This window comes from Zonotrichia leucophrys, chromosome 1, assembly GCF_028769735.1.
Source record: "Zonotrichia leucophrys gambelii isolate GWCS_2022_RI chromosome 1, RI_Zleu_2.0, whole genome shotgun sequence".
Taxonomy (NCBI): Eukaryota; Metazoa; Chordata; class Aves; order Passeriformes; family Passerellidae; genus Zonotrichia; species Zonotrichia leucophrys.
The window spans coordinates 79934826-79948632 of NC_088169.1; the positions used below are offsets into that span (position 1 = coordinate 79934826).

Consider the following 13807-nt stretch of genomic DNA (forward strand, 5'->3'; position numbering starts at 1 on the left):
GGATTCATTTTTCCATCAAACATCTCTCTTCTGTACATGCAGTTAACATCAACTGAGTTCCCATATGACCTACAGTCTACAAATTAATTTCTTTTTGCCTACATTCTCTGTGGCATGGGGTGGTGTGCTTGGTCCCATTTTACAAACAATGCTCAGTAGAGATGCTGAATATGCTTGCTGTGTTTGCCCTTTTTGTTCTTTCCATCACCTGACCCCTCTTGTTAGGCCTCTTGGCTGGAGCACAGCCTTTGAGTTTGGAAGAGGGTGGAGAAGCAGCCTGTGCCAGTTCTCATGTGTGCCTTTTAAATTACGCAGACTGAGTCTGAAGATGAAGGGAAAGCGTCGGCTGCTGTCCAGCTGCCTGCTGCAAACAGCAACAGGTTGGATGCGCCCTCTGCTGCAGTGGAACATGGCAAAGGTAGTTTCAGAGGGACTAAGTGCTTACCTTTGTAAGCCTCTCTGGAGTGAATCAGATGCAGAAAAGCAGACTAAAAGAAACACTCATAGCTGTTGTGTGCTTATCTTTCCTTAGAAGTCTTGAAACAAACATGGAGAGAAGTGAAAAAGGAAGAGAGAGTCTTGCAGCCAGCAGCGGAGGAAGCAAAACAGGAATACAGTGATTCTCCCTGGGATTCTGAGGTACCTTACAGTGGAGGTCCCTCTGGACTAACCTGCTTCAGGGCTCATTTTCCTTTGCTGCTGCTTCTGTCACACGTTTCTAACTTGGACCTTGACGTGCTGTTGCTTCAGACAAGCTGTTCAGATGGGACTGGGACAAAGTGAGGTCCAGCTAATGTCCTGGGCCTCCTTACAGCTGATGTCCGTGTAGGATTTCTAGGGCAAATAAGTAAAACTTCCTTCTGGTTACAGTCCTCTCAAGTCCTAGAAGGCTGGTATTGTAAGAATCTTTTTTTCCCACCTGACAGATCTCTTCTGTGGATCCAGTCAATGTCAAATGGTTGTGGATGACCCACAATTTAGAGATCTATTTCTTCTGCCTAGGTTGTCTCAAACTTGGGCAGGAGGACTTTGTCCTGTTTTGAAAGATCTACTCAAGAGAGAGATGCCAAACGTACTGACTGTGTTTGCCCTTATTGTTATTTCCATCACCTGATCCCTCTCCTGTTAGGCCTCTTGGCTGAAGCAGAAGATTTGAGGGTGGAAGAGGGCGTGGAAGCAACCTCTGGCAGTTCTCATATGTGTTTTTTAAAATATGCAGACCGATTCTGAAGGTGGAAGCAAAGTGTCGGCCGATGTGCAGCTTCCTGCTGCAGACCAAAACAAAGTGGGTGTGAGCTCTGCTGCAGTGAAGCATGGCAAAGGTAATTTCAGAGGGTCTACATGGTTGCCTTTGTGGGCCTCTGTGGAGTGGATCAGTTTTTCGGAAAAGCAAAGTGAAAGATGCACTCACAGCAGCAACACTCTTACCTTCTTTTTTAATCTCTATTATCAGCTGAAGGAGCAGAACAGAAGGAACATTTTATGTCCTCTTCTGAGAAAAAGGTACTTCCTGCGCTCTTACACTACCCTTGGCAGAAGTCACATTTCTTTGTGCTCTCTGCTCGAAGGCAGTACTGTTGAGGATTCTTTTCCCAGCTGTTTATCTTTTTTCTTGTTTGCTTAGCTTCCTACATTACAGGGAGAAGATCTTCAGCTAAAGGTTGATTCTTCAACTCAAACAAATTCTGAGCGGGACAAACAGGTGACTCTTAGAGATAGATGCAAATATCCCTAAATAGAACCTATCAGTGTAAACACATGTACTCTTGCTGGTGAGTACATTTTGAAATAGTGCTGAGAGGAAGTAATTAATCTGGACATGAGCTGTATTTTGGACCCAATTTCATATGTATTTGAAGCAGAAGAGCTGCAAAAAGAGGCTGCTTGAGGTTCAAAATGAGCTTCATTTTGAACATGTCCAGGGATGAGCACAACTCCTCTGGACAGCTTGGTCCAGTGTTCTATCACAATACTTGGAAAATTTTCCTCCTGACATCTAATTCAGATCTACTGTCTTTTAATTTTAAATTGTTGCTCCTTGACCTGTTACTCCAATCCTTGGTAAAAATATCTCTCCTTCTTTTTTTGTTAAAAGGCTGCAATCATATCTGCCCAGAGCCTGCTTTTCCCCACACTGGAAAATCCAAGGTCCCTCACCCTTTATCCATGGGAGAGGTGTTCCAGGCCCATGAATGTCTTTGTGGCCTTTCTCTGGCCTCTTTTCAACAGATCCATGTCTGCCTTGTGCTGTGGGCCTCAGAGGGTGACACAGCACTTTAGGTGGGATCTCACAAGAGCAGAGTGGAAAGGGAAAATTGCCTCCCTCAACCTGCTGGCCAACCTCTCCCTCAACCTGCAGACCAATCTAATAATGTAATTTCATCAGTAAAAGCATCACTTTTGTTGTCATGTTCACACTGATTTTGCCATGCTTATGAAACACCATTTCCTTAGCCATTGGCCAGGCAGAAGCTTGACAAAATTCTCAGAAAGGACTCCCTGGAAGGAGCTCCTCTTGGAACTGTGAAGATCAACAGCAGGAAGGAACAGAAACTGCTGTTGGAGAAACTGGAGAGGTGTAAAACTAGGGTGTGGAAAATGCCTGTTTCTTGGCAGAGTCCCAAGCCTTCTTTGTAGTAAACAGAGCAGGGAACTGATCATTCCTTAAGACTCTTGTGTAACATGGAGCTGTTCAGGGGAAGGAACAGCACTGCTGCCTTTGATCTTTGCCCGTTGGTACCACTTGAAGTAACAGTGGAGGGCTGCACTGAGGTGGTCTTAGTACACTACACAACTTTGCAACAGGAGTAAGTTGAGTGACACATCACTGATGTGACTGATTTTATAAGTCTGGTGACTACAATTAAAAAAACACTAGCTATGATGTCACTTCGTCCTTAATGGAAGAAGGACATGTATTCCTTTCAAAAAGCTGCTTCCCAGGCATCATGGAGCACACAGTATTTGCCTCTCCTGTGTGGTTTTTCAAAGTGGACTGTGTGTTGGCAGAGTAGGAATAGGCCTGTTGGAGGGTTGCACTGATGTTTTGCAGTATTTCTTCTGCCCATCACCATTGGGACCATATGGAATTGTAAAGTCAATTTAGGAAGAGGAGGAGTTTCTAATCACAGTAGCCAGGAGGGGGCATGGCTAGGGCCCTGAGGTTACTCTATACCACCTCAAGTCATTGCCAAGGATGGAGGAAGCAGGGCAGGGTGGAGGGACCAGGAGAGAACGTGGTGCATGGGGAAGGGGAAAGAAAAGGGAGTCTATTCCCTTGTGGTTGAATAAGTGAGGCTGAGGGAGTGGCTGGGTAACACCAGTCCTGAGTATTTTGCATATGAATCTCTTACTTCTCTCTGGAACATTTTTCTTATGAATATCATTGCTATTATAGTTTTCTTATCTCATTGCTGTTTCCAGTAAATTGTTCTTAACTTAGCCCATGACCTTTACATTTTGTGTCCCCAGTTCTCCTCTCCTTCCTGTTGCAGGAGTGAGAGAGAAGGAGGGAGCAAGGGAGCAGCAGTGTGGTTGGGAAGAGTCTCAGTGGAAACACGAATTAGGGGAATACCATTCCTAAACCATGACACCAGAACAGGCTACAAAGTGTGTTCAGAGTCCTTGAGAGAAAAGAGGAGAAGAAAAGTGTTGTGCCAGTCTCTAGGAAACACTCCAGGAAATCAGTGTAGGAGAGGTCCTACTATAAAAGATGAAGAAGTAACACAGGTTTTGAAAGTTAACATCAGAGTTAAAACATCAAAGCACTCTAATATTTTCTAATATATAAAAGCTTTCTACTGGGGTTTGTTCTTGTGGTTTAACAGCTCAAGGACCTGAAAGAACCTCTTAACAAGAATGAATATTATGCTGACTCAGGGAAGAATGCCCAAAAGAAGAAGGTAATAACAATTTTGAGGAACATGCAACGCATCCTGGTTGAGTCTTCTGATTCTTCAGCTGCAGCTATCCCCCTGCTGGAAGAACGCATTCAACGGTAAGACAGTGGAGCAAGGCTTCATTTTGTGTGATTCTGTGAAAACAACAGGACTGTCATCTTGTATCCCAGTGAGATACTAAGACATGATTTTCAAAGATGCTTTTTAGATGAGGTTCTTTTGTGCTGTTCTTTTTGTATTTGCTCTCTTGTGGACTTCTGTGATAAGGCCTGTACTTTTTTCAGGCTCCAGATGCAAACGGCAAGGCTGGAAGCCACAATCCAGCAACAAGCCAAGACTATTGAAGTCCTTGAGACAATCCAGCAATCTCTTACCTCAGTAAGCTACTCAGAGCCTTCCCTGTTCATGACCCATAGAGCCTAGTTCCTTATTCATGTGGGAAAATTTTAAAGTTTTCAGGTTTTCCTAGAGGGAGTCTAGGAGAGATCAGACCATATACCTAGATAACTTGAAAGACCCAATCATATTCTAGAAGAATGGTGTGGGGGTACATGTTAGAAGGAAGACAGGTAGTAGGTGGTTTGGGAAGTTTGTACATTCTTAGTGCCTCAGCCAATGGGGAAAGGAGGAGGGCAACATGCGGTTGGGAGTTTAGGATAAAAGGAGGCTGGATCCTCCAAAAACTCAAGAGGCCCCACAGGGATATGTTCCACTAGACTCTCCTTTTATTCAAATAAAGTTGATTTTTGCAGGGCTCTTCTGTGGACACCAGTCTTTGGCACCATGATTTTCCACACGCTATCAAAAACTGTTTTGGAGTGAAGTGTGCAAAGTGAGCCAGTCCCTGGGGCTGGGTCACCCTGCAGGTGTTTCCACCCTTTTGGGTGTCTCTTTGTTGCCATGAGATTTGTGAAATTTAGCAATTTTATGTCTAGTGATCACTATCTAGTGATTACTTACTGTTATTTTTTGCCTGTTTCATTGTTATTTGTTGCTGTTTCACTTGTCAATAAATTGTTATCTATTGTTTTATATCTGCTTGTGTTTGTTCCTTATTTTTGGAAAGGGACTGGATGGAACTAAGGGGAGGTAGCTCATTTTAGAGTGTTCACCTCTTTAAACTGTCTTAAACCAAGACATATTTTTTAGAACTACCCTGAGATGATGGTTATTGATGCTGTTCTTGGTGGATAGCTTTTCTGGATGGCCAGAAACCTTTGTCTGTTGCACCAACAAAACTCTAGAAGTAACAGAAATTTTCTTAAAGGAAATTATACCCAGATTTGGGGTACCACTGGATCTGTCTTCAGACAGAGAATTTCATTCTGTGGCTGAAACAGTTCAAAGTTTATGCAGAGTGCTTGGGAGTTACATGGAATCTCCACTCTCCTTAAATACCTCAGTCCAGTGGAAAAGTAGAAAGGATGACCCAAAACTTGAAATGGCAAATGAGTAAGATTTGTCAAGAAACTTCAGTAAGATGGCCTCAGGCTTTTTCTTTGGCCTTATTAAGAATTAGAATACAGCCTAGATCTAAAGAAAGATTAAGTCCTCATGAATATATTTAAGGCACACTGTATCAAACTAACTATCTCAGGAGAAAGCCATGTGATAGGAAATGGTAATTTAAAAGAGTATGTATTATCTTTGGGAAAAGAGCTCTCAGTTTTGCATAGGTTTGTTTTTCCTCAACAACCTTGGGCATTCAGGTACATCCTCATCAACCCAGGGATTAGGTAAATGTCCACATGTGGAATGATGAAACACTTAAGGAAATGTGGAAAGGACCATTCCAAGTTCTCCTGGCTACCCACATGGCTATGAAAACTGTTGACTGAGACTCCTGAGACTCCTGAATTCACTACACCTGGACCAAGCCAGCCCCAAACCGGGAAACACTTCACTGGGCTGTTCAGCAGACAGTAAATCCCTTACAGATAAGATTGAAATGAAATATTTAATAAATTGCACTCAGGATCAAGTGAATTTTTTGATGATTATAGAGTACATGACAGTATTTGTCTGAAATGAAATGGTTAATGAAGATCATATTTCTGTATTTTGTAGAATAGTAGCTCAAAGGGATATAGCTTCTTCTGGAGAAACTGGAAATCTCATACTAGATTTAGTTCAAGGGTTTGGTGTGATGTGCAATTTGAGTAATATCACCACCTGTATACCTTTCACTGAGTCAGTGAGCCAGACAATTCCCCGAGGAATTACAACAGGCTGCAGAGACTAATCAGCTAAACAAAATTCTGCAGGAAATTGGGAATTAGTCACTGAAGGGTTGGCTGCACTACTTGAGGCCTTAATGTGTATTATAATTATCACAGTCATTGTCGGAATTTGTTTAGGATAAATTCAGTGTCAGACATCCATTGAAAGTAATATATGGAAGCAGAGAGAGAAAACTTCTCTCCTTCCCAAAAGGGGAAATGGGCATAAATGCTCAAGAGCCAGGAATACAATCAATTGAAAAAGCAATGCTGGAATAGGAGATCACTAAAAGTACCCCTTGGTGGGATTGGCTTACCTCGTGGTTAACAGATTTTAGATGACTTAAAAAATTTCTTATAACATGTTGGAATAACATTGTTGCAACTTGAATCAAGCTTTGATCTCAGCTTCAAGAAAAAACAAAGTAATGAAAAGTTCTTAAATATTCAGTGTTTTGTAAAAGAATTAGCTAAAAATGGAAGAAAGTACATTTGTGCCTAGTCAGTAAACTCCTACACATGGACTTTGAAAAAGTTTGTAGTGTTTAATAACACTGCAACTATCTAGATGTGGACTACTTGGACTGAAAGCCTTCTATTTAATTATTTTTCTGTAGTTCCAGATTGGCATGTGTTATAGCTGCTCTTGGAGACTATTATTACAGAAACTGTGTAAAAACATAATGAGGTCAAAGAATCAGAGATTTTTGAAATGTTCACCTCAACTTTAAATGCTAACCTTACTTCTCCTCTCCTCTGCATGCTGCTTTGGCTGCAGGGCTGTGTCCTCCTTTTAGTTCATAGGGGGAATAGATAAAAGCATTCCTATCTTAAACTGCTGCGTAATGTTTTGGTGAAAGCATTGCCAGGAGACTCTTGAGAGAAGAGTCTCTAGAAGAGACTCATTATGGTTCAGCTGCTGCCTAACTGATGCTTTCTCTCTGTGTGGAGTCACTTGATCTGTCTCCATTTCCTGTCATGTAGCAAGTAGTTTTGCCAAGAGTTAAGAAAATGGAGTATTTTTGGATTTGCTATTCCAGCAGCAATCCTTAGGTTAGGGATAAACATATGAAGGGTTGTGACAGGGTGTAAAAAACTCAGTTATTGTTATATTTCTGGTTTTTTTTAAACCAAAATCTTACTTTAACAGCAATATTAGCACAGTTGTTCTGAAAGAGAAAAGCAGCTTAAGACACCAAAATTTTCTTCCAAACCTGTATATCTCCTGCTTCTACTGTCCATTTGAAAATAGCTCCACTCTGAAGTACACCTAACTGCACACTACCTGCTTTGAGGCTTAGTCTTCCAAAGCTCATCAAACTGTTTCTCCTAATGATAAAGAACAGCAACCAAATTCTTGCAGAAGGAAATATCAAAAGGTAAAGATTACACTGATAGCAATTTAGTATGCAATGTCAATCATTTAAAGCTGTGATTGAAATTTCCTTTATGATAAAACATTTCTAAAAGTTTTAGCTGCAGTATTTTAAACAGGAGCTTCAAAATTCCCCTTCCAAGCACTTCTTCCTGTGGTCTCTTTACCTCCATGCTGTTTCTTGGGTTTATCCTTTTTGTGGCAAATTCCCCCTGTGCCCCCCAACGACAAAGTGCCTGGTTCTCTTCAAGCCATCAAACACAGGAGACCTGCTGCTGTAGTGCTGCCATTCTCCTCAAACATGACCAGTTATTTTGCATTCCCACAGCTGGAATTTGTCCTCAGCCCAGGGATTTTAAGCTTAACTGACTTGCTGGCTAAACATTATGATTCAAACAACAAAAGAGCTGTAATGGCTTAATACCCAAATATTTATTTCAAAGTAGTGCTGATTTCTGGTCAGAGAAAGAAGGATACACGGCTTAAAGTGACTGCAGGAGGAAGGCTGCTTTAATGAAGACAACTAATACTAATGACAGAGTTTTGAGCTTACACACAATTATGCTTTGACTCAGATTCTTATTTTGAGGTTTGGAGGCTGCCTGTGCCTTGTTTAAATAGGCCCTGCATTTGTTAATATTCATATATGCAGCACACGCATTTCCAGGGCCTATATTTAACTAGTAATATTTATGTAAAGCAATTTCATATGTTAAGCCACATGTTAATTTGGTCTTTAATTGTGCAACTGCTATAAAACAACCCCTTCCACCACTGCTTGGGTCCATTGGAGCGAATTGAGACACTCAGAAAACAAAAGGAGCAGATGGCATCTTCTCACACGCGATATTGCAATCCACCAGAGCTGTCCATATGATGTAACCCATGCAATAAGGGGCTGTGGGATCCTTTCTTGCTTTCTCTACTTCTCTGCTTTTTCCTACTTTTCTATCTTTCCTCCTTACTGTCTTCCTTGGCTGTAAATAAAAGTGATTTGTGATTTTGGTTACCAACATTCAACCTTGTTTGGGTCTTAATCTTGTTGTGGGTATATTCAAAATCCTCTCACAACCCGTGTTCATGGTTTAGGATGCGTTCCAGGGTTAAGACATGAGCCTTTCTCTTGCTAGTATACCCATTTCAATAACTGATGTTACCACTGTATGTGGTGTCTTTCACATAATGATCTCAAAACATGTTAAGGTCATTAAATGACATACCTATGTAATGTAAGTATGTAAGGGAATAAAATGTGTTCTCATTATTCATGTGGATTAAGTAAAATACAGAGGGATTAAGCTATTCTATCCATAAAAGCATCATGGGAACTAGCAATAAAACCTGGAAATCCAGTTTCTCCTAATCCCAGCTGCATGTGATGCTCACTTCCACTCACTAAAACATGAACCAGTGTATAGATCCCACTCTTCCTCCTACAGTTTCCAATAATGTGACAAGATAACGTGACTAGGATGCTGTTTCTTAGGCTGGTTGAAAGATTCTATAAGGGAAATAACCTATTAGTGCATTTGGACAGAATCACAGAATGGTTTAGTTTGGGAGGAATTTCTGGAGGGTACCTGGTTCAACCCCCCTGCTCTGGCAAGACCACCAAGAACAATTGTCCTAGACCATGTCTAGACATTCTTAGTACCTCCAAAGATGAACATTCCACAACCTTGCTGGCCAATCTGTGCCAGTGCTGACAAGAAAAAAGTGTTTTCTGATGTTCAAAGGGAACCTTCTGCATTTCAGTTTGTTTCCATTGCCCCTGGACCTGGCACTGAAAAGAGCCTGGCTCCATTTTCTTGTTCCTCTCCAGGTGCAGGACTTTGGACTTCTCCTTGATGAGCTTCATGAGGTTCCTGTCAGCCCATTTCTCCATCGTGTTGAGGTGCAGCATTGAGAAAGCATCTGATCCATATTCCTGTGAACCATCACTGTGGGATGATGTCAAATTGAATTGACTCATGGGGGAGCATTTAACAATCTGTAGGCAAAGTTAACTGCATGACACAAGACCATCTTGGCAGTGTGAAAGTCGGATGTCTGGGAATTGTAGAGAATTAATGGTCTGAGAATCACTAAAAAGAAAAAAAGCATGAAATTAGAGCTAGGTACCAAGTAAGAGTGCTAAAGGGGAATTGAAAGCTGGAGAAGAGTTTTAGCACAGGAACAGCAACGAGAGCTGGTGTACTCCAGCTCTGCTTCAATGCAGTAAGACAAGGACAAGCTTCAAGACTCACATAAACAAATGGCAGCCAAAAATACTCACAGCCCAGATGGCAGGGCAGAGGCAAATCTCTTTTCCACCATTCTCCCTGTGCTTTCATTTTGATTTTGTTTGTTGGGCTTTTTAAGAGAGGAAGAAATGAGGAAATAACATTTAGAAGGCAAATTGGAGATAGCCATTATTGTTTTGTTGCTAGGATTAACTGGAACACATAAAATCTACTCAAGATAGCCAGTGGTCACTTCTGGCCTTGAAGTCCAGTGGGTTACTCCTCAAAGGGAATGTACAGTTCCATCAGCTCTAAATGGTATAAGGTATGGGAAATCCATGCAAAAATTTAAGGTGAAACCATCACTAAAATGTACATAACTATATGTATATCTGTTAAGGGGAAGAAGGAGAGTATGGTATGATGGGGTACAGAGGAGGGAATGCTTCTATGAGACTATATTTTGGATTCATTTATGGGGTTGGATGACTGTGGGTCCTTTGATTTTGGTAACCAGCCAATGCTTAGTAAGATTTGTTTGCACAGGTGTTTTTATTGGAAGGAGTTTTCCACTAAGAACAACAGTAAGAATTTTCTTCAGTACACTGTGAAGTTTAAAGAGGAGAGGTGGAACTTATATCCTGACCAGCTAGGATCACTATATGGCAGAATGAGCAAAGGAATAGATTTTAATGTACTGAATAATAAGCTCTGCTCACATTATTGTCCTGATCAATGCTCCTGCTGAAGCTGTTGGTGTGACTTTTTGTAATAGGAACTCCTGTGGCTCCTATGGAGCCCTTACTGACTTATCCAGTTGGCAGCTCTCAGTAGTTCTGAATTCTGATGGTACTGGATGTTGCTTCACTTTTGCCTATTAAGTAATAAGACATAAAATGGAAAATCCAGGCTGAGTAGTTTTCCTTAGCAATGTTTGGTCACAGAGGTGATTATTGTACAGTGGGCTGGGACTCACAGCTGAGAAACCTCTAGGTGGGATGTGAGTGTGATCAGCATGGTCTTGCAGCAAGTGAGGGGAAATCCTGAAACAAACATTTGCATTGGCACTGAGCACAAAACCTAGAGACCAACCTGTAATGAGGACTGAGTTAGAATCCAGCAGTTTTGGGCAGTTTGATTTCTGCTGTTTGTGGGTAACACTGATGGCAGTATTTGGGGCTGACAGAAATGGAGTGCAAGGGTTTTTGAGCATCCCAGCTGTACCGCAGGAGGGAAGGTGCAATTTTATTGTTTGCTTTGAAGGCAGATCATGTGCAAGGTAGTGACTTCACTTATGGATACAGTCAAGTGCGACAACAGAAGTGAAATGACATCTTTGAAGAATCTAGGCCGCTTGTCCTCAGGAAAGGAGAATAATAGGATGATGCTGACTATAATTTCTGGTGGCAGACTTCTAGTCTGCTAGCTCCTGAAGTTGAATCAGATCCAGAGACACTATGTTTTGGCAGTTGCAGCATAGGTATTCCTTAATAATCTGTTACACAGAACACTTTTAAGGTCCATGGAAATCATTGTATTGTCTTTTTCTTTTTTCTTCATGTGATACTTGACAGCTATTGGACTTTATTGGGTTTTCTTTTTAGAAACTCAAAAGCAGAATTGTGTAAATTCTGAGAGCTGAAAGACAGAAAGCTCCTAGCAGAAACAAAAAGGGCTTACAGCTGCAATATTCTGAATCTCATTATTTTTAAAAGTCTATGTTTGGGAAATTTCCCCTGTGATTTTTTATATGATGGTTGGTCAGACATTTCATGTTGCTGACTGGTAGCATCTGAAATCCAGGCTAGAAACAAATAGCTGGAATTTAGGATGAGCTGAGGAAATTGGATGATATTGCAGGTATGATAAGAAAGGCACTTCTATCATCAGGTCTGCCTGCCAGGACTTGTGTTGTGGCCATGCAGCTAAGCTATCCTTTGCTACAAAGACAATATCTCAGATCTTATCTGAGAGAGATCAAGGTTCATCTATCCCTGGAAAAATTCAAACTCATTTGACAAGGCTATGGGTGACTCCAGATGAGCTCCAGAAGTATCTAGATATTTTAAAGTTTTTATTCCCTTTTAAATATCATTATTGTAGCATGACATCCTCTGTCTTGTTTTGTGGGATGTCTGTTTGCATGGCAATAGCTTGATTAACCTTTTGTCATGGTTTAACCCCAGCTGGTAACTGAGCTCCACACAGCCTTTTTCTCAGTCCACTGCCATGAGGGCATGGGGAAGAGAATTCAAAGAGTAAAACCTAGAAAATACAGGGGGTTGAGATAAAGACAGTTTAATAGGTAAAGCGAAGGCTGTGCACAGGAGCAAAGCAGAAAAAAAGGAATTTTCATTCACTGTTTCCCATGGGCAGGCAGGTGTTCAGCCATCTCCAGGACAGCAGGGCTCCATCACACATAATGGTGACTTGGAAAGCCAAACACCATCAATCCAAATGTCCTCCCATCCTTGTTCTCTCCCCAGCTTTATCTGTGATCATAACACCTTCTGGTATGGAATACTATTGGGTCAGCTGGGGTAACTGTCCCAGCTGTGTCCTCTCCTGACTTCTTGTGCACCCCCAGCTTCCCCTCTGGTGGAGTGGGGTGAGAAGCAGAAAAGGCCTTGAGCCTGTGTGAGCACTGAATGAAAGCATCCCTGCGCTATCAACACTGTTTCCAGCACATGAACAAAACACAGCCCCATACAAATTACTGTGAAGAAAATTATCCCAGCCAAAACCAGCAGGGATGGAGTTTTAAAACACATGTGAAGATTTTCAAATTAAACTGGTAAAAGGCTACTGAGTATGAAATGAGTCAGAATAGTCTGTTTTATCCCTGACACAGAAGAAATACTCTGTCAAAGATGCTTCTGTGTGCAGCTTCTTTCGTTCCTGAGCTAAGTGACTGTCATCTAGGATTCCTGTCCTAAACAGGTTCCATTGTCCTTCTTGTTTGTCTTTCCAGACAAAGCTATCTACTTCCCTGAGTACTTGGAAGGATATGATACTAGTTTTGGTCATATCAGACTAGCAGTCTCTAGTTTCACAACAAAGTGGGTTGTCAGAATTTAGCCAGGCTGGGATAAACTTAATCTGGCATTTAAATGCAAGATGAGGTCATTGAGGTCATATTAACTGAAACCAAAAGGCAGAAAAATCATCAAGACCTCTGTGATGTGAGGCTGATAAATTTTAATGGCTGTTCAGTGAGTTCAGGCATCTTTTAGAGGGGATTTAGCATTTCACAATAATTGCATCCTTATGAAATAGAAATCACGTTGGATAGCTTGCAGGGGAGTGATGACAATTATTTTTCATTTCATGATGTAGAAGAAAATGAACCTTTCCTAAGTGTGCACTTTCAGTCATAGTCAGAGAGTTTTATATTGTTTTATTGTCAATTATTTTAATTTTGTTTTTTCATAGTGGGTTATTTTATTATGGAGAGAAAAAGAAAGGGTTGATTTTATGGTTAAGGAACCATCTTACTTAAAAGCAAATAAAATTATAATAGCACAGAAGCATGTTTTAGAATTTTATTTTTGTTTGATTGTGATGGTTTTGGCTGGGGTAGAGTTAATTTTCTTCACAGTGGCTACCATGGTGAAATAACTGGATAAGAACTTTTACCAGATATATTTGGGTGTATTCCCTCTTGTTCACTGAGTTTGCAGCTTAGGACGTGTTCCCAGATTGGGACACCAAGATGCTCTTATTTATTTCTGAATTCTCCAGTTTGGCTGCAGGGCTCAGCTGATGCCTGGATCACTTGCCCGGTCACCCCATGCCTGCGGAGGGAACATTGGATTTCTTGTGACTGGTGGAATCTGTCAGTAGCAGGTAAATGTGCTCACAGCAGTGACTCCAGAATTCAGCAGGAGGCCAGGGTAACTACCAGCTGTCTTCTGCCTACAGAGAAGATATCTTGGTTATTTTTACAGTTTTTCGCCTATGGCCTCTGTGGTCTTGACAGGTGTCAGCGTGTGGACATGGCTTTCATGTTTTACAAATCTTCCACAGTTTGAATATCATAATGACTTTCTATTTTCTTCTTTTATGAAAACCTGTTCTAGCAGTTTCAGTCCT

At 41.3% G+C, this 13807-nt stretch overlaps 1 long non-coding RNA gene across 1 annotated transcript; it reads left to right on the plus strand.

Moving 5' to 3' along the window:
* The first annotated feature begins 3926 nt into the window (after positions 1-3926).
* LOC135442418 (uncharacterized) lies at positions 3927-4773 on the plus strand. The gene is made up of 3 exons (XR_010438669.1): positions 3927-3997; positions 4184-4277; positions 4652-4773. It is a non-coding gene; the product is annotated as an uncharacterized LOC135442418 (long non-coding RNA).
* The last annotated feature ends 9034 nt before the right edge of the window (positions 4774-13807 follow it).